This window comes from Chlorocebus sabaeus, chromosome 13 (assembly GCF_047675955.1).
Source record: "Chlorocebus sabaeus isolate Y175 chromosome 13, mChlSab1.0.hap1, whole genome shotgun sequence".
NCBI classification, from domain to species: domain Eukaryota; kingdom Metazoa; phylum Chordata; class Mammalia; order Primates; family Cercopithecidae; genus Chlorocebus; species Chlorocebus sabaeus.
The window spans coordinates 84,729,152-84,749,079 of NC_132916.1; positions in this window are offsets into that span (position 1 = coordinate 84,729,152).

Sequence of the window (19,928 nt, forward strand, 5' to 3'; positions counted from 1 at the left end):
CCTTTCTGTGATCACGGCAGTAGTAAATATAATGGTAATAACATCTACCACTTACTGAGAGCTTACTAGGCACTGTGGTAAGGCCATTACAAGCATTATATTAATTCATCTTCAAAAAGCCTTGTGGGGTAAGAACTGTGAGTTCATTTCTCAGGTGTAGGCAATGTGGCTTAAGACGTGAAGTAGCCCAATGGAAGTCCCACAGCTGTCCAGCCTCAGTGTGGAGACGGAGGTCTGATCTGTTGGACACCCGAATCCACACATAGGGGTGCTTGGTGCCTCAACCACTACTTGATCCCCTGTGCCACTTCACCCCACCTTCTCCCAAGGATGGGTTTATTCAGGCTGCAGGGTGGACACTCCAGAAACTGGACAGAAAATTTTCTCTAATTTATGCCCTTTTTCTGTAATTTATACAAAAAATTGTCTTCTTTCAGCATTTCCTTTTATTGAAATCAGCCTTTTTTCTTCCTTCAACCTTTCTAAGCTCTACATAATATGTGTTCATAATATTAAAAAGTCTTGTTAGCCTCAAAAGTAAGGTGGAGGCTTCATTCCCAGTCTCTCTTAAGCAATATGATTTGCAAACAAAAGAGACCCACTCGCGAGAGAGGCACAAATCTTTTCCTCTTCATGTTCTTCATTTATCTCCTTTGGAATATTTTCCAATTGCTTTATTAGAGGAGTGTCTTAGTATCTTTCCCCCTTTTATTGCATTAGCAAGTTCTCATTTATTTTCAGTCTTCTCTTGTTATCAGCATTGTTTCCTATCTTAAAAGCAGAGTTATAAGTTTTCTGTCCCCTTAGACTTTATAAGATAGTAAAAATATAGCTCTGTGGAGACTTTTGCCTTATTCAATTTTTTACTCAGCTTGCATGTCAGAATCAAATCATTCTAGTATTAATTGATTGAAACACTGGCATACTAATTCATAACTAGAAATAAAAGTGAATGGTTTCGACCTTGTCTTTAAGGACACATATCGTCAAATCCATTTGGGAATTCTATTTTTAAGAATGAAAATAGCCAGGTGAATTCTGTTGGTGTGTCACTTCAATGGATAGGTGTCAGAAACATAAAACTACATTTGTCTCCTTTTTCACAGAGGCTCTTGCACACTGTTCTGTGTTATGAATCTCTAAAGTAATGAAGCTGGCTCCTACATGTTTCAGTTGACAATCTCCTTCTTGCTTTCACAGTCCTTTTGTTTATACATTCATCTCTATCCATCAGTGGAGGTATCCATGAAACATCCCACAATATTTTAAAATCAGAATATCGTGTGACCTCAGAAAATTTAACCGATAATTTTTTAAAGTACATAACTTGGGTAAAGAAAATACAACCCCTGTTATCGATAGAAGGCATTCCTGTTTATCCTGCCAGTCATCCTGATTACTTGACTCACAGGATGACTTCCTTTTGACTGCTAAAAATATCCTCTCTAATTTGGGTTTAAAGGGGTTTCTAAATTATCTGTATTTCCTTTTCACATTTGGAGAGTAAATACTCTATAGAAACTTGAAAATTACTTATCAAATTAAAGCAATGTTTTAATGATGTGACTTCCTTGGTTATTTATTTTTTACCCAGTGAAATAAAGGATTATCAGGTATATTTCAGGCACTCCTGGAAGACTGAAAACACTTAGCAGGCAAAGTAAAAAACTGCCTTAGGTGGGAGGCTTCCAGTCACACCTTTGATATAAATCAACCAGAAAGCCTCAAGAAACAACACCGGGGTATTAGCTCATTGGTTTGGAATCATCTGACTGCAGGCCCTAATATAGAGCTTCTAGAAAGTCAAATATGGACAGCAGGTAGTTTCAGCTGTGGCAGATCCCAGCTGAGAAAGAGGAAAGCTTCTGTTGCTGTCACAGATAATCTGATGCTTCTGGCACTGTCACCAGCTACAAAATCCATGTTAAATCCTTGCTATATAGAACAGTCATGTTTTTAGGATTACTACGGGAAGATCAGAGACCTAAATATTCACTAATTGGATTCCAAATAGATGATCTGATGCCTACGACTTTAGAGTACTAACATAGAGGAGAAAAATCAAATCTATCGGCCCTTTTTTCACAGAAAGAAGAGCATCCATTTTTCAGGATTTAGGGGAGTGTAACAGGAGTAGCAAATGCTCTTTTAATCAGAGGTAATTAGCAGTACCTTAAAACCCCCTTCACATGGCTCTAGGGGATTTGGGGCCTTAGCATGTGTGTCACGATGTTCTCTAGTCTTCAAGGGCAAAATTTTCCCCCAAAATGTATTCCATATTCCCAAATAATAGATCAAAACCCTATCCTGTGTGACTTCAAGAGTCTAGCATTTCACCAAGTTCTCCTCCCACTGAGGGCCCTCTTAAACATTCACTAAACAGTCAGTGGAGCAGAAAGTCATAGTGTTCTGCACACAGTAATGGGTGCAACAAACAATTTTCCAAGAAGTGAATGAAAGCAGAATTCAAAGGCTATTCTTCATCATCCTCCCAGTGACACTAAAATTGCCATCCACCCCACCCCCAGATGGAATACATTGTTCCTCTGTGCTCCCACGAGGCAGCTACATTCCTCTATTATATACAGTACTTACCACAGTATAGTGTGGAGGTTTGAGTTTATGTGTCTCTCTTTCTAAGAGACCCTTCAAAGCTTACATAATATGTTCTTCTCAGTTGAATTGACATCTAGTAGAATTCCTGGCATACCAGCGATGCTTTATAGATGTTTATTATTTAGCTATTTTATCATTCAAGGAAAATCCTAAGAGAGTTAGTTAGCTGATATAACAACTGCAGCAAAGCACTTACTTATGATAGACCTAAATTGCCTCAAATTCAGTATGCTGGTAGACTAAAATATCATATTTTCCTCTCTCTTAGTGCTAGAGGACTCTTAGGGTTTTTCACATTCATGAAGGAGTCAGAACAGTATGAGTGACTATACTTGTTGATCTCCTACTATGTGCTAAGTAGGAGAGAGAGACAGAGGGAAAGAGAGGGGAGGGAGAGACAAAGAAAGAGAGGGACACTCATTTAAGCCACTTAACATTGTAAAGTAAATATCTAATGTGAGAGAAAACAGACTGAAAAAAGAATGGATTGTACAAATTAGACATTTTTATTTGAGATTCTTAGTAATGTATTTTTTAAACTAACAATCACATTTTAAATATATTTTTGCTATTTTAAAATCTTTAAAACTATACTTCTTGCTGAATTTTATCTCATATCAGAACACGCTTTAAGTGTATTTCCTTAATTATTCATTTTATAATCCATATTTAAGATTTTTTTAAAAGACAGAAACAAAATGTCTATGCCCCCAATCACATTTATGTAGTCCCACCTCATCTTTTACAATGGTCATGAATGAGTTTACCTTCAATCGTCCTTCATCCAAATGTAAATCCTCTAGGTCACTATTTTTCAAATGTTTAATATAGACTAAGAATCTTTTCTTCAGTCAAAATCTTGCCATATCCATTTAAAAACATACACACAAAACCACATCTCCACTTCCCAGGTTGCCGCTAGGGCTTACTGTAGAGGTGAAAGTTGTTGTCCTAAGAACTAAGTTGATTCTTACTAAGAAATGAGGCTCTTAGAGAGTCTTCTGCTAAGTAAACATCAAGCCCCATCTCACAGGTATTTTATGCTTAAAACAAATAACCAGGAAAAGTTTATTTGCACTGATTAGTTTATTTAAATAACTCCTATATTTCTATATCCATAAAAATAGACATCGGTCCCCTTGTATCTGTACAAGTTAAAATTAAGAAAATTGAGCAGTGATTTAAAATAAATATGTTCAATTATTCTTCTAATTGTGTTTGATTTCCTGAGATTGTCACTGTAAGTCTCACTGGGTCAAAAATACACAAAAAGTCTACAACGAGATACATAAATAGTAACTCCATAGAAAATAATAATGTACTATTTTTGTTTCATTTTAGAGTTTGCGAATTTATTTTATGTGATATTTAACTCTTGTCCAATGCCAAGCATCCTCATTTTGCAGATAAAGAACTAAGGCTCTTTCATGTGACTGACAAAAAAATAAAACTGGTAAGAGTAGATTCAGAATTAAATTTTCAATTCTCAAAAAGACTAGTATTTTTCTACTATTTATTGTTAAGGAATAATTGTCAAAAGGGTATAATCACAACTTTCAGACAAACATAAAATGAATACATGTCAAGGGTTGAATATAACTCATTAATTAATGAGGTAGCCAGCAAGATGATAAAACTGGTCCAAAGAGAGTTGAAGAAGCTAGGTACACATAGACAATTTAACAGATTTCTGAGCTAGATATGAAACTGGTTAGTGTCTAACAGAGCCATAAACCAAAGCTTTTGGGGTTATAGGTTCTACCTGACAAAAATCTACAAGTTAACCTCTGCCAATATATGATTTTAAAATAACCCAATAATTTTTTAAAAAATCAAGTTCAATTCTGTTCTGAAAGAACATCCAGTATTCTCTTTTGCTTATTCCTACATTCCAGATAATTTTTCTGACAGTATATTATAGCTGTCTTACTATAGACAGAAGAAAACCTACAGATACATTGCTATGAATTTTCAAATAATGGGGAATTGGTTATGAAATGTTGAGAAATTATAGTACAGAGAAAACTTCGCCTGAAGGCATTAGGAATAGTAGCTATTAATTTTCAGTGAGGGAATCAAGAGTGTCTGCCTAAAAGGAAGAATTGCAAATAATGCTAGGCTTGGAAAATAACAGCTACAGCCATAAACCAAAAGCATGCCTCTATGAATCTATTTTCATTGACTATCTCACAGGGTTCCTGCTCTGTGCCAGATAAAGCAAGTATTCAGACAAAAAAAAAAAAAAAAAAAAAAGACAAAGTCCCTGCCTGCCCTCCAGGTTTCACCATACAGTGGGGAAACCAGTTCTTCCATAGTAATCTGTTTGTAGCAGACAAGCTCCTGGGGAAGCACAGGTGACCAGCCCTGGGCTCCTATTGGGAGAAGCAGTAAAGAGATTAAGAAAGACTTCCTGGAGGAAGCCACTAGCCCTTGTGGTTTGAAGGAAACAGAGCAGTTATTAGTGAGAAGGGAAGGGAATTCTATGGAGAACAGATGCACAGCCTTTTGCAGTGTTCGTGTGACGGAGCGAGAAGTAGGGAAAGTAGTGAGAAAACGGTTGAGGAGCCATCAACAGGGGGACAAGTTGGGAGCTTCTCTGAGAAGATTCCTCCTTCCTGCAGGCAAAAAAGACTATTGTAAGATTTTACGTTAGGAAATAAAATGGTTTAACTGGGTCTCTGGTGGGGGGATGAAGAATACACTTAAAGTGGAGGGACCAGAAGCAGGGAGACCAGTTAGGAAACTTAATATGGTATAAGATAAGGAGGTGATAACGGAGATCAGGAAAGTCTGATTCAAGGCTATACTAAGTTGGGGGAAGATGTTATATTTCCTGGAGATGTTCCCCTAACTAGCTGTTTCCGCTCACTCTGTTTTCTTCCTTGGCAACAGAAAAATAAACAGTTTTCTGCTTCATGGGATGGGTTAGCTGGAGGAGAGCCATGACCAACTCCCCTGGGAGCCAAAGGCAGGAGAGAGCAGGCATCCCTGAGATCTCTGTCCAACCCTATAATGGCCCCTGCAATCTGTGGCAGCCACCTCTCCACCCTCACTGTTCTCATTCTGTCCTGCTGCCTGACTTGAAGCAGTATACATGTATTTCTTTGCCTCATTTTTCAGTTTTCACACTGTGGCCTCCATCAATGACTTCTATACGCAAGCACTTGTTCATAAAAGATCCATCCACGTAAACAGGGCACTGGGGCTTAAGCAGCTATATTCAGCAGTTTCTTCACAATTACTCACTTCTTTCTCAGGGCCAGAATGTTTAATCAGCTTTGAAATCCAAATGAAACCCCCCAAGTATTTGCTGGGTACTTCATTTTGAAAGTAAGAGTCAAGGAGAAAAATATTACCTCAGACTCTGCAATAAAAGAAATAGAAAATCTTTTTCTCTACCCAAATCCATCAGCTCCCCCTGCCTTAGTTCTTCCTCAAACTCTTCTGCCTTAACATACTCTAGGAAAAAATAATTGTTAGTCTGGTTGCTGTTTGTTTTTTGTTGTTGTTGTTGTTTTGTTTTCTTTCTTCTTCTTCTTCTTGTTTTTTTTCTCTTTTCAAGGTACTTAGCCAAGTCAACAACAGTTACTGATACATCTCATTTGACATATTCTCAGTTGAGGGGTGCCTGAAAATGAAAGCACACATGCTCAGTTGAAATATAGAGACATCCCATAGGTACTGAGTACCTCAAAGATGCTTTCTAATTTTGTATCCTTCAAGACTTGAGAACTTTAATTAAGAAAGGATATAAATATAACAAATGTGGAAGAATTCCCTGAAGTTTAAGATAGGGACCCCAAGATTATGCCTGGGATAAAAACTGTGCCTTGAAAATTCTTGATTGACTCCACTAATGAGAGGCTGAGATTTCTTCCGCATAACCCTGTGCTTGTCTCCCGATTAATTTCCTCCAGTACTTAATCTTCAGTGCATGACACTTTAACCACTAGGCTTATTATTCTAAAAATAGTATCCTAACTGTGCCATCTGAGCAGATTTATATGTGAATGTCTCATTTCTACATGATTTCCTTAGTTGTTTAAATATTAATATCAGACGTGCACAAAATGAAATAAACAACCATACTAACAGATAAGTAAATTTTCATCCAGCTCCATTTCCCAATTCCTATATGTAAAAAGGCTTTCACATATTTTCCCACTCTGAAACCTCACTGGAATTGGTAGATATTCTTTTATGGGAACAAACAGGAAAGTCACTATGTTTCCATCTGAGAGCAGTTGTGTATCTCTATCTGTACAAATAGATCAAGGTAGCTCATTCCACACCACCTTGGGCTGTGCGTTGTCAGTGAATTTTTATGACAACTTCTAAGATAAAAGTAAATTATGGAGGATTTTATCAAGAATCTAGGTTAAGAAATTTATTATGCCAGGGGAACAAGGCAAGAGTCAGGCATCAAGACAGAATCAGAGGGAACAATTTAGGTGTGGTAATAAGATGAGATTTATGTTTCAATCCTCTTCTCTCTCTTGGCAGTGTTAGGTGAATAGATACACAGAAAGACATTTCAGTTTACATAAAACCTTTACCGGGAAAATGAGAATCCTAACACCTCACTGTACTCTATTGAAAGTACAGTACTTGCTGTCAGGAATGTGGTTCCCTCAGTGTATCAGATTTTCCTAAAATTGTAATGTGATCCCCACTATTACCACCAGCTGGAAGCACTGCCCTGCTTCCTGGGCACACTGCTCCCTTCCTCACGAAGACTCAAATGGCCAGAATGCAGGATGAGCTTGGCTGTCTGCCAGTGTGCCCAGGAACACATGATCAATAGGAAAACCACACCGACCTTGGATTTCTCCTTTGCCAGTGCTCAAAATAGAGGTTCTTACCTCACTCTCTGTCAAAAAAAAAAAAAAAAAAAAAAAAAAAGTCAAAAGTTATCCATATTTTTTGAGGCAACATTGTTAAATAAATTTCTGGGGGGGGGAAAAAAAAATCTCAATGGCTTACTACAGCACATCCTAAAAGTTTTTCTCTTCCTCAACATCATAGCTTTTTAACCCTTGTGGTTTAGGTATGAAAGAGAAACCATTTCATCATCACTTCACAAGTCTGGGAAAGCATAAACACAGGTGAATGATATTATACTGTCAATATTTTAAAAATACTGATTCTAAAGAAGTTCCAGTAAACTATTTACACTTTCTTGTGCATCGTGCAAAGACCCCTGAAATTGCAGTACTTAATTACATGACAACAATTTTAAGATGGTCAGAAAAATATCACACTCCTCTGACTTTATCCTCTTACCAACCACAACAAAATAGAGGAAAAAGATGGAATATGTGTAAAATTGAAAAATCTCTTGGTTGTATATTGCATAACACGATACATTTGCTGCTATGTATCAGTAATGCAACAAATTCATCCATGTCATCTCCAGACCTCTGGGTCATTCTTCATCCTCTCAAGTCTGTCTCCAACCCAGGATCTGGTGTTATCCTACAAACAAGATGCAATATGCACATGATGGCTCATTCAATAATGTGGCTTCTTGGTTCCTTGTCATCTCCATCTCCAGAGACATTCTCTTGCACTCACATGCAGCCATCCACTTTATGCCAGTATCATAGACTCTGACTCCTCCACTTCTGAAATAAATTCAGACATCTCATTCTGCCACGACAATGTAGTAACCTTCCAGCATTCTTATACATTACTACAAATAAGCTGTTTTTTAGGATCTCCAAACCACCTGCCAATCTTTACTCTCTATTTTTTAATCAATTTCCTATAGGTTTTATTTTCCTATGCAGGCTAGTCCACCACCCCACAAATGTTGTCGACCACATCATCAATTTCCTTTTCCTATTGTCTTTCTGTCCACCCACCTGGAAAAATACAGAAAATTCAGTGTCTATTAAGCCAGATTGTTGCCAACATTAAATAACAGTCACCAATATCAACTCTGTCCAAATATAATGCTATATTTCTCTGGTTGGCACTCTTTCCAATTCTCTGTTATAGCTATTTCAAACATTCTGGAACTGAAGAGACAATGCCTGTCTGAGATACAGATGTTGGGGTTATTGGCATATAGTCGGTAACTGAAACTAGGGAAGTGGATGCATTTGTCCAGGGAGAATGCGAAGAGTGAGAAGGACATGGGCCCAGGAAATAGTTCCAAGTAACACCAATAATTTAACTGATGTTTAATAGAAGGGAATGCTAATTTGCAAATAAAAACTCACAATAAATGGCCTAAAATGCAATGAAAAGAAAAAAACTAGGAAAATGTGGTATCAGAGAAGCCAAGTGAAGAGATCATTTCAATAAGGAGGTGTTGCTGAAAACATCACAACTTACTGATCAGTCTCAAAAATACTGAATACAACCAGCCAAGTTTAAAGAGTGATGTCATGGATGACCATGGAATGGAAGTTTCAGTGCAAAAGTGGGTGCAGATGTCAGATTTCATTAGGTAGAATTCTAAGAAGGAGCTGAAGAATTGAGAAAGAGCGTTATCATTTCAAATAAGAGGTTTGACCAGGAACATAGCATGAAGAGTGCTAATCAGAGGGAAATGTAGACTCAAAAAAGAAGTTCAATATTACTAAAATACCCCATCTTTTTAGTATTTAAGAGTGAATGGAGCATCTATAGAAACTGGCTGAGATTGCCTCTAACAACAGAGAGAGAACTAGTCCACAGAGCTGATTGGAAAGGGACAGTGCTGAGAAAGATGGAATTGTTTCAAGTGAGCGTCCATCAGTTGTTCCAAAAGCCTTTATGCTCTAAATCCTTCATTCATTTTCCATTGCCTTTAGCATAAACTCAAACCCTTCAGTGTAAATTAAAGCTCCTTCCTAGCCTGGCACCTGCCTAGCTCTCTCCTGGGAAGTCATCCTTCCCCGTCCCCGCCAGACTCCCTGCTCCAGCCACAATGACAGCCTCTTATTTCTCTGAATGTCTGCCCTACTCTCTTTCACCTCTGTGGGTTTAGATATAGATTCCGTCTTCCAGGGATGAGATCTCCACTATTTTCCTGACCAGCACACACTCCAACTTTCGTCTTATAATTGTTTCATCAAGGGAAGCCTTTCCTGTTCCCACAAACAAGGTCAAGGGCCGTACCTTAACACGTGCATACAACTTGCACTTCCCCATCCCATCTTCCTTCTCATAATATCCTACAGCTATATCTGCCTTCACTGCACATTAGAATTCCATGAGAGCAGAGACCACATCCATCATATTACCAATATATCTCCAACAACTAGCACATTGCTTGGCAGATAGTTGCTCAATAATACCATGCTCCAAAATGACAAATTAATGCATTTTAAACAATATTCCAATGAAAGCATATGCACTATTAACTGAGATTCTTGAAACTAAGGGTATTTTACCTATTACTACTGTGGCATAAAGCATTTTTAATAATGTTAATACCTCACACCATATTTTTCTTTTTCATAACGTATTTCATATTCTAACAAAATGTGTAATTTATTTATTCAGCATGCTTATTATCTGAGCTCCCTTTTTGTCTCCATGAGGGTAAAAATCTTTTTCTGTTTTGCTTATTGATGTATTCCCATATAATGATGTCCTGGCATATGAATAAGTGAAAGAATGAATGCAGTGTATAGGTAGTGGTTTTGTACATCATTTTCCTTAACAGCAATTTTATAAGCTTTTCACAACAACTATGTCGAAAGTGTGTAAAATGACTCACATATTTAAACACAATGCAACCTAACATTTGTATTTCAAATAAGTTGAATATACCCAAAAGTAGCAGAACTTTCAGTAATTAAATTGGAGAAAATTACAATTCTTGGACAATTGATTCAACACTAAGTATATTAGTAGATAAGGTAAAAGAGAAACCTGTGGTATTACATTGTTTTTATTACCCTAATAACAAAAAGAATAAAACTTTCATCTGCAGAAATCTGCTTTTGCAACTGTTCTCATGAAGGAATTTATGGTAATAATCCTTGTATAAATACACAGTCATACAATGGATAATATCAAAAAATTACATTTTTTTTACCAAAGGCATAAATATAATGGGCAAGAGGACAATTCTCACATCAACAGAGGGCACACCATTTTATCATAATTCAGTGAAGGCATTTTTGTGAAAGTCTGATATAATGGAGTCTAGACATCCTGCTTTTGGTAATCTAACTATATAGAGAAAGATAATCCTTGATTAAATGGAAAATAGAGACAAATGAACTATAGAGGAAGTTTAAGAGACAAATTTAAAACACAGATGGCTTACTTTTTAAAAAATAACTTTATCCTATTAGAAAAGCAGTACTTGCTCATTGTTCAAAAATTGAGACATAAAACAATGTATATACACAAGTCACCTAAAATCCTGCCACTCCAAAAGAGCTTATTTTGGTACAAAGATTTCCATATAAATCCACCACACACACACCCACACACACACATATGCAAACACACAATCCTTAGTCAGTTATATGCAAAGTGAAATTATAGATCTCCCTTAAGTTAATAATTCAATATATTTTTACACGATTATATGTACTACTATGTTTTAACTGAAGTAAGGTCATAATATGTACAGTGTTTTATAATCTGCTTTTCTCCCTAATTACAAATACAACATGATCATCATCTACTTCAGGCCAGAGGGCATGTACTTTTATGCAGAATATATATACACATATATATTAATTTTCTCATATTTCTTTACTGTTGATTCATTGTGACCTACCTTTCTACATCATACGGTGTAGAACAATAGAACCTGAGCCTGAAAATGTTTTAATCCAACTGTCTCCTCCCTTCAATAAAGTGAAGAAGTATCAGTGGGTCTTTGTTTGTTACCACATAGTTTGAGTATGAAACAAGCCACTGAGTCAACGAAAGTATTTTACCTGCAAAACACATCCCTAAATACCTAAGTAAGTTATCTGCTGACTAACACAAGCTAACATTAAAAATAAAGTATGCCCTCTGCCTAAGGGAGAATGTCAATCTTAAGAAATCTCTTTGGGATAACTATGCAGTTCAATAGCCTTTATAGTTCCAATTTCCTTTTATTCATATACCATCAAAATATGGTGGAAATTCTAAAACCACAGTTCCAGCTTGGCTCTAAAACATTATGTGAATTATATCTGTTTTGTGCTTCAAAATGACGGTTATATAGCTTACAGTAAACAGAGCCAGGTCTCTTGAGCTGTTTATCAAGTTGTTTTAATAAAGATTTTAAAAGAGCAGCATTAAGATACCTGTTTGATATAATTTGGAATAACATCTCATGAGATCCTTTCCTCTTGTTATGACTTTAGCAGCAGTATTTAGAGATATACTTAGAAATATACATATATATATTTCTAATATATATATGTATATTTCTAATTTACATTCATATTTCTACTTTGGAGAAAGAAAGAGAGTCATCTCTGGGTATCCATGGATTCAGGATCTCCCAAGGATACCAAACTCCACAGATGCTCAAGTGTCTGATATAAAATGGCATAGTATTTGCATATAACCTACACACATCCTCCCATATACTTTAAATCATCTTTAGAATACTTATAATACCTAATGTGATGTAAATGCTATGTAAATAGTTGTTCTGCTGTATTGTTTAGGGAATAATGATTAAAAAACTATACATTTTCAGTATGGACACAATTTTTTGTTAATATTTTCAATCCATATTTGGTTTAATCTACAAATGGGGAATCTACAGATACGGATGGCCGACTATGTGTTTGTTCATGTGTGTGTGCATGCATGTATGTGTGTGTGTGTGTATAAAATAGAAATATAACGTTAAAATATTGAGTGTCTAAACCTGCCTACATATATGACTTCTACTTGTTGTATTAGTTAATGATGATTTGATACTGCTGAAAACATCCTCAAGCTATTCTGACACTTTCATCAATAAGATGAAACTGGGAACATCAGTGATTAACATACCTAACTGTCTAAACTTAAGTCATTCTTCACACAGAGGATTAGTTTGAGAAACCCCAGCCCTGCACTTTAGGCTACTGAGGGAAAAGGTAGCATATATGTTTCTAAACAAGGTCTAACAAAATAACTGGCCAGCATATCTGAGATAATAAAGTATCTTATTTTTACAGGTGAGAGGGAGTACAATTTATACGAATTTTGAAGAGGTTAACTTTAGCCAGTGGTTTAGCAGGTGAAGGAAGCTACTCCTTATATGAGTCTGCTTGGACTGCCATAACTGAATACCAGGCCACTTGAGAACCATTTGTAGGTGCTTCAGTTGAAAACCCCAAATAAACTCTCAGCCAACAGCCAGCATCAGCTGCTTGCCATGTGAATGAGCTATGTTTGCTGTCCATGTCAGTGCAGACTTCAAACGACTGCACCTTAGCTGACTTGTAATTTCAACCACATTGAAAGACCTCAAGTGTGATCACCTCTCAGATGATCACAATCAACCCACAGAACTATGAGAAAGAACCATAAATCATTGTTTTAAGCCACTGAGTTCTGAGGTGGTCAACAGGAAGAAATGCTCAATTTGAGGTTGTTTGTATCATTGCAATGTAATTCTCATCTGGTTCTCCACAAATAAATAAATACACACTCAGAAATATCTACTCTCAGTATGGATGTGTTACGTGTGTGCACACATATGTGTGTATGTATGTGTTCAACATGAGGAAGACAGTGGAAAGGTTGAAACTGGAAGAGACTGAATTTTATATCTAGGTTAAAGGGAAGCATTAAAAGCATGCATGAATACAGACAGTAGTAGTAATCATGAAAACATGCATTCCCTAGGGAAATTTCTAGAAACACGTGGAGTTATTTAACTTCTGCATGCTATGGTATTGGGAACTCAAATGGCAAGGAAGCAACAGCTGCCATCAGCTGAGGTTAATCCATTTCTCTACATAAGGGACAATCAAAGCTAAATATGGTTTATCCACAGCTCTGTCCTACCTGCCTGTCTCCAGTGCCTAAAACCATATGTAGCACATAATACCTATTCACAAATATTTGCTGGTTGTTCAGCACAGGGTTAAGAAAGGAGATCATATTAAGAACTATTTAAGGACTCGTTCCTTAACAGACTCACGCCTTAAGGCTCAGTAAACTGAGAAGAGAATTCAAGATACTCCCATTTAACCTTTTCCTTCATATCCCCAAAAAAATCACTGCTGTAAGAATGAGACTAGGCAATGATAAATCACTAACAATCTGTTCATCCAGATAAAGAATATGGATGCTGATGATTTGATAGTCAGTGTATTGGTACCACAGTTCAAAGTATATACCTATATCTATATTCTTCTAAATTTATTCATGAAAATTTTATTTCTTTAAAAGAATGAGATGATAAAGCAATTTCAGAGGGTGCTTTCTTATTTGGTAGAGTCAAATATTCCTAGAGAGTGCTTTTGGATTAACTTTAGATGAAGAACTGATAGAACCATACTTCAGTTTAAAATTTCCAGAATTAGTAACACAGAGGCTAATAATATTTTTAAGTACATACCCACAAACACATTTTTAATTTATTCCTTCTTCTATCCAAAACAGATTGGAGGCCATTGACAACATCATTCTGAAACCAGAAAGGTTCCCTTGTCCCCTCTCAGGGCATGTGACAGGGGAGTGGCTCGCTTCTTCAGTGCCCTGCTGCTCAGACCTCTAAGGCAGTAGACAGATGGGCAGGCTGTGGGGCTCCGACCCCACGGCAGTGTCTAGGGGTGAATGTTCATAGCTGAAACCTCAGTGGGTGTGTGTTACAGGGTGCTCTTTTAGTTTAGCTGTCCATAGGCTGCTTGTGTTAGCTCAATTAAACCCCTGCCATATCGCAAAGACAGAGGGCTTTCTGTGTCCTGGTGTTCTTGTCTTGGTGTACCAGAAGAACCAGATCGCATGTGTGCATGGAGAGTGAGTGCAAGGTTTTACTGATTGGAGTAGTTCTCAGAAGACGGGGAAGCCAGAAGGGAAATGGTTTTCCCCTGGAGTCCCTGGAGTCCGGCAGCTTGGCGGCCTGGGCTCTCCTCTGACTGCCCCGGCCAAACTCTGCCTTTTTCCACTGGTAGACGGCCTGCCGGCATCTCTTGTGTGCTCTTCTGCTAGTGTGCTACCCTCGACATCCTCTTGACGTCTAGCCAGTTGTGTCTTTGTCCACCAATGTGTCCCTCTCCACGTCCAGCCACTTGTGTCTGCCTGCTAGGGTCTTGGGGTTTTAATAGGCACAGGATAGGAGTGTGGCAGGCCAGGGTGCCCTTCGGAAATACAACATTTGGGCACAAAGGCAGGAGCGCGTGTCCTCCTCTAGGTCCATGGGCACGGGCACAGGGGTAGAGCCCTAGCCGGGGACCACGCCCTTCCCTTCCCAGCACTTCTCTGCCCCCGTTCTGTATCAATTCCATCAAGAATAAAATACAGAACCATGAATAATAGGAGGACTCAGATAAACTACCCACAAAATAGTGCACAGACATTGAGCCTAAACTTCCAATTTAATTTGCTTCAGAGTTTTCTAACCTAAAAGTCAAGAAAAGATTATATAGATTTCATTATCAGAAAGCACTTTAAAGATATACTCAAAGTCTCTCTGATTGATTCCAAACGGCTAAGGGATTGTTGCATAATGTATGTGATGCAATCTATATATTATGGATTTGTAAGAAGATGAATCAATACTGAGATGAGTAGGTTCACAGTGAATGGTTCATTCAACATGGAGACTCTGGTCTTAGGCTAAAGATAAATATACATGAGGAATGCTCTTCACATGGCAGATCTGACTTCACAAAGCATTAAACAGAGATCAGTGTTAGGAATGTTGGTACACGGAGTGAGTCTAATGGCATAATGGAAGGTTCTGCACTCAATTATATCTGTTGAACAAGTTTTATTAAAGACATCGATAGTCTGCTGGTAACATTTGAAAAATTTGTATAACTGGAATATCATTTAATATGTGGGATAAAATAATCAGAATTAACAAGAAAAAAGACTTTAGCAGATTGAACTAATGGGCTATCTTTATTTAAGGAACATACTGATGGCCATGTAAGTGTCCTCAAATCAAATGCAGATGTCAGATGAAGGATAAGGAGAACTGGGATCCACATGGGACTATCTATGCTTCCACTTAAGAGAAAGTGAAAGCTTGCTAGGCCTCAAGAATCTATCTGAGTCAACTAATGCAGCCACATGGAGAAAGAGAGAAAAGTAACCAAGGACTCAGAGATGCAGATAAACTACATGGAAGGAAGAAAAAGTTCAGGAGAGCAAGGTAAAAACCCAAGTTTGTGCTTTTTAAAGTACAGTGACTATACCTGCTAGTAATTGCAGACTAAATAATGTCTTAGGGCTGAACAAGCAGATAGAAAACTTCCCCCACTTCCATTGAGAGAAGGCTTAAAAAGGGTGATCTCAGTTGTTTGGCCCTAGAGCAGGGAGAGAGGCATTTCTCTTCCTATGTCCCTTCACATTTTTCTCCCTTAGCCCATTGAACATGACAAACGAGCCAGAATGGTTAAGCAGGAATAGGGCTAATCATTTCCAGGAAACAGCCCATGATTATGGCTGGGGAGAATGGGTCTCACTTTACTGAAACCATTTCTCAATACCTACATTGTTCTTATGTACCCCTGAGGATGCTGAAACGGGTGGTGTAGCTGTGATAATGTCCCAAATTTCAAAAGGAAGAATTTAGTAAGTATTAACATAAATCAAAGACAGAGTCAACAGGGTGTTGAAAGGTCATAAACACATTTTACCTGAAAAATAGCTGAGGGAACTGAAGATGTTAAGTCTATAGAAAAGAATGCACACAGGACCCAAAAATCTTGTAATATTTAATAAAGTATCATGTAGTATATGGAAGGCAGATTAGATATATTCTGTAAGACCCTGAGGATCAAACTAGGCCTTCTGGATAGAAGTTAGAAAAAAATAAATTTTTATTTTATTTAATGTAACAGTGCCATGATGTTTTAATCATTCTTTTAGGAGACACACCATAGTGTCAGGCAGTATACAAAGTTCTGGCACACAGCAACGCTAAAGGCAAAGCTCTTGCCCTTACAGTATATTCTGATGATGGAAATCAATACATGTAAAAACAAATAAAGAAATTATAAGTAGTTATTATGGTTATAAAGAATGTGATCAGGGTGCTGTGAGAGCCTGTAACTGAAAGAGGCCTTTCTTAGGAGGCCAGGGAAGTCTCAGTGAGGAGCAGAGGATGGAATCAGGCAGCCATGGAAAAAGCTAGGAGAAGACAGAACAATAAGTAAAAGAGCCAGAAGCACAGAGAGCTTGGTTTGTTCAAGGCACAGAGAGAAGACCTGTGCAGCTCAAGCAGAGTGAGCAAAGAGAGGGAATAATATGAGGTGCAGTCAGAGAGGAAGGCCAGAGACAGGTCCTGCGGGACTTTGTGGGAATGGTGAGGCATTTTGATTTTATCCCAAGGGCTTTGGGATGTTGCCTCTTGTGAGCTTTGAACAGAGGAGTAAAATCATCTGAATGTGTAATAGGAAAAGAATAACAGAAGACCAGCAGGAAAATTGAAGGCCATGAATAACTGTAAATGACTTTCTCGTCTAGACATAAAAGAAAAGGAATGAATAAAGATAACAGAGTCAGTAGGAAACAAGATAAATATGGCAGCCATCCATGAGAATAATTGAGTGAATTCCCACCTGGTGGAATTAACAAGGGTTCTGTGACATAGAGACAACAGAAAAAAGCAGGGAAAACAATCAGTGATAACTTTAGGGCACATGAAAGGAGGCTGAGGAACAGAAAATTTTCTAGGGTGAATTAGAAAATATTTTTATCCAACTATATCACTGAGGAATATTGGTGTGAGGGACTCAGTTCTGGGGAAGGAGTAAACTACTGTTCACCCAAAAGAAGAAACATCAAGCTGGGAATGGATAGGCGTCCTTATGGTCAGGAATGCCCTGGAAACAATGGGAGCCTGAGTAGTAAATCCCAATGGCTCATGCTCACCCAGAAAAGAAATTAAACACTTATGTTGCTGCTCCAGAGGCCAAGTTGATTGCAAGAGGTGGGAGTGGGTATGCTATGAACTAAATTGTGTCTTCCCAAAATTAAAATGCTGAAATTCTAACCCCCAATGTGATAGTATTTGGAGATGGGACCTTTGTGGGGTAACTAAGGTTAGATAAGGTCCTGAAATGAGGCTTTCATAATGGGATCAGTGCCCTTATAGGAAGAGATAACAGAGAGTCTGTTCCTTCCCTGTGCTTACACAAAGAAGAGGTCACGTGAGCACACAGTGAGAAAGTGGTCATCTTCCACCTAAGCAGAGAGCCCTCACCAGAAACCAACCATGCTGGCACCCTGATCTCAGCCTTCAAGCCTCTGGAACTGTTGACTAACTGGAGATAAAATAAAGTTTTGCCGTTTAAGTCACCCAGTCTATGGTATTTTGTTATGGTAGCCCAAGCAGACTAACACAGGTTATTTGTTCCAGAATGAAGGTTGCAATGCCTTCAAACTTGTCTTTTGGGACCTAGTACATGAAAATGGAGTGTATAATCAAAGTCATCTTCTAAGCAAAAACCCTAAAGCAAATAACTACCTAATTATCAGTCAGTTATATTAATTTTCAAAATATTAGCTGCCCATCCCTGGAGAAGGATTATGCTTTGATGTCTGAGGTGGCCTTGCGACTATATCTCTGGCAAATAAAATATGAGCTGAAGTGACATGTGTCATTTTCAGATAGAAGCTTTAGGATCATGGGTGTAGTCTACCATAGTTCATCTGTCATCTCTGCCATAAGACCAACAGAGTTCCAGATTGTTGCAGCCAACCTACAATGGACACATAGCATGAGCAATTTACAGATATAAATCACTGAAATTTGGGGTTATTTTTTACTGCAACATAAATTAGACTAGTCTGACTTGTTCACCATTCCTCCAGATAATATATCTAAAAAGATGAGAAATATACTTAGACATAGAGCATCATTGTTTTGCTCAGGTCCATTCTTGGGGCCTAACATTCCTTGATTTCTTTGTGTGGTTGATGGATAATCCTAACTCATTTTGGATGCAGAATGTATTTTGTTTTGTTTTGTTTACTGGGGGACTCATTAATGATGTTGGCCCCAGTGCTGATAGGAGCCAGAACTTCTCCAAATAAATATTTGAAGGGGGTTGGGCATGGTGCTTCACATCTGTAATCCCAGTACTTTGGGAGACCGAGGCGGGCGGATCACCTGAGGTCAGGTGTTTGACACCAGCCTGATCAACATGGTGAAACCCCATCTCTACCAAAAATACAAAAATTAGCCAGGCATGGTGGCTTGTCCCAGCTACTCGGGAGACTGAAACAGGAGAATTGCTCAAACCTGGGAGGTGGAGGTTGCAGTGAGCCAAGATCGCACCACTGCACTCCAACTTGGGTGACAGAGAGAGACTCTGTCTCAAAAAATAAAAATAAAAATAAAATAAATAATATTTGTATTTCCTGTCCAGAGGGATCTTGCTTAAGTGGAAATGAAATGAACTTAATGGAGTTTAGCACAGTGGAAGCATCGATGAAAAAGCTTAAAGGGGGCCGCTAGAATCAGAAAGCCACAGGATCCTTACCTTTATACCCTCAATGAATTCCAGGATATAATCCTTAGGTTTCCTTAGGCACAGAGTGATAAGAGGAGAGCCAAAAATCCTTTCTATTTATATGCCTTTTTCTAGGATTTATGCAAGTGGGCACAATTCCTGTGTAACTCTTGATGATCCAGAAAGTGACTGCTGTGGTTTAAATGTGCCATCCAAAGTTTAAGTGTTGGAAACGTAACCCTAATGTGACAACGTTGAAAGGTGTGCTCGTTAAGAGATGGATTAATGTCATTATTATCTCCTTGATTCTCTCCTGAGAATGTCATTATCATGGAGATAATAATAACATTCTCCTGATAGTGGGTTTGTTACAAAAGCAGGTTCTCCTCCCTCTCTCTGTCTCTCTCTCATGTGCTCTCACGCTCTGCCTTCCATTATGTGATGATCCATCAAGGAGGCCCTCACCAGGTGCTGGCCCCTCGACCTTGGACTTTCCAGCCTTCTCCAGAACTGTGAGAAATAAATTTCTTTAAATTACCCAGTCACTGGTATTCTGTTACAGGAGCACAAAATGGACTAAGACAGTGGCCTCAGAGTCAATCTGGGTGGCCCAAAACTTCCTGGGTACTGATGATATTAGAGCATCAATAAGCCAGAAGGACATATGAGAAACAGAAACTGTGAAATATGATATCCTAGCTGCAAAGTTGTAGCATATTTTATATACAAATAATC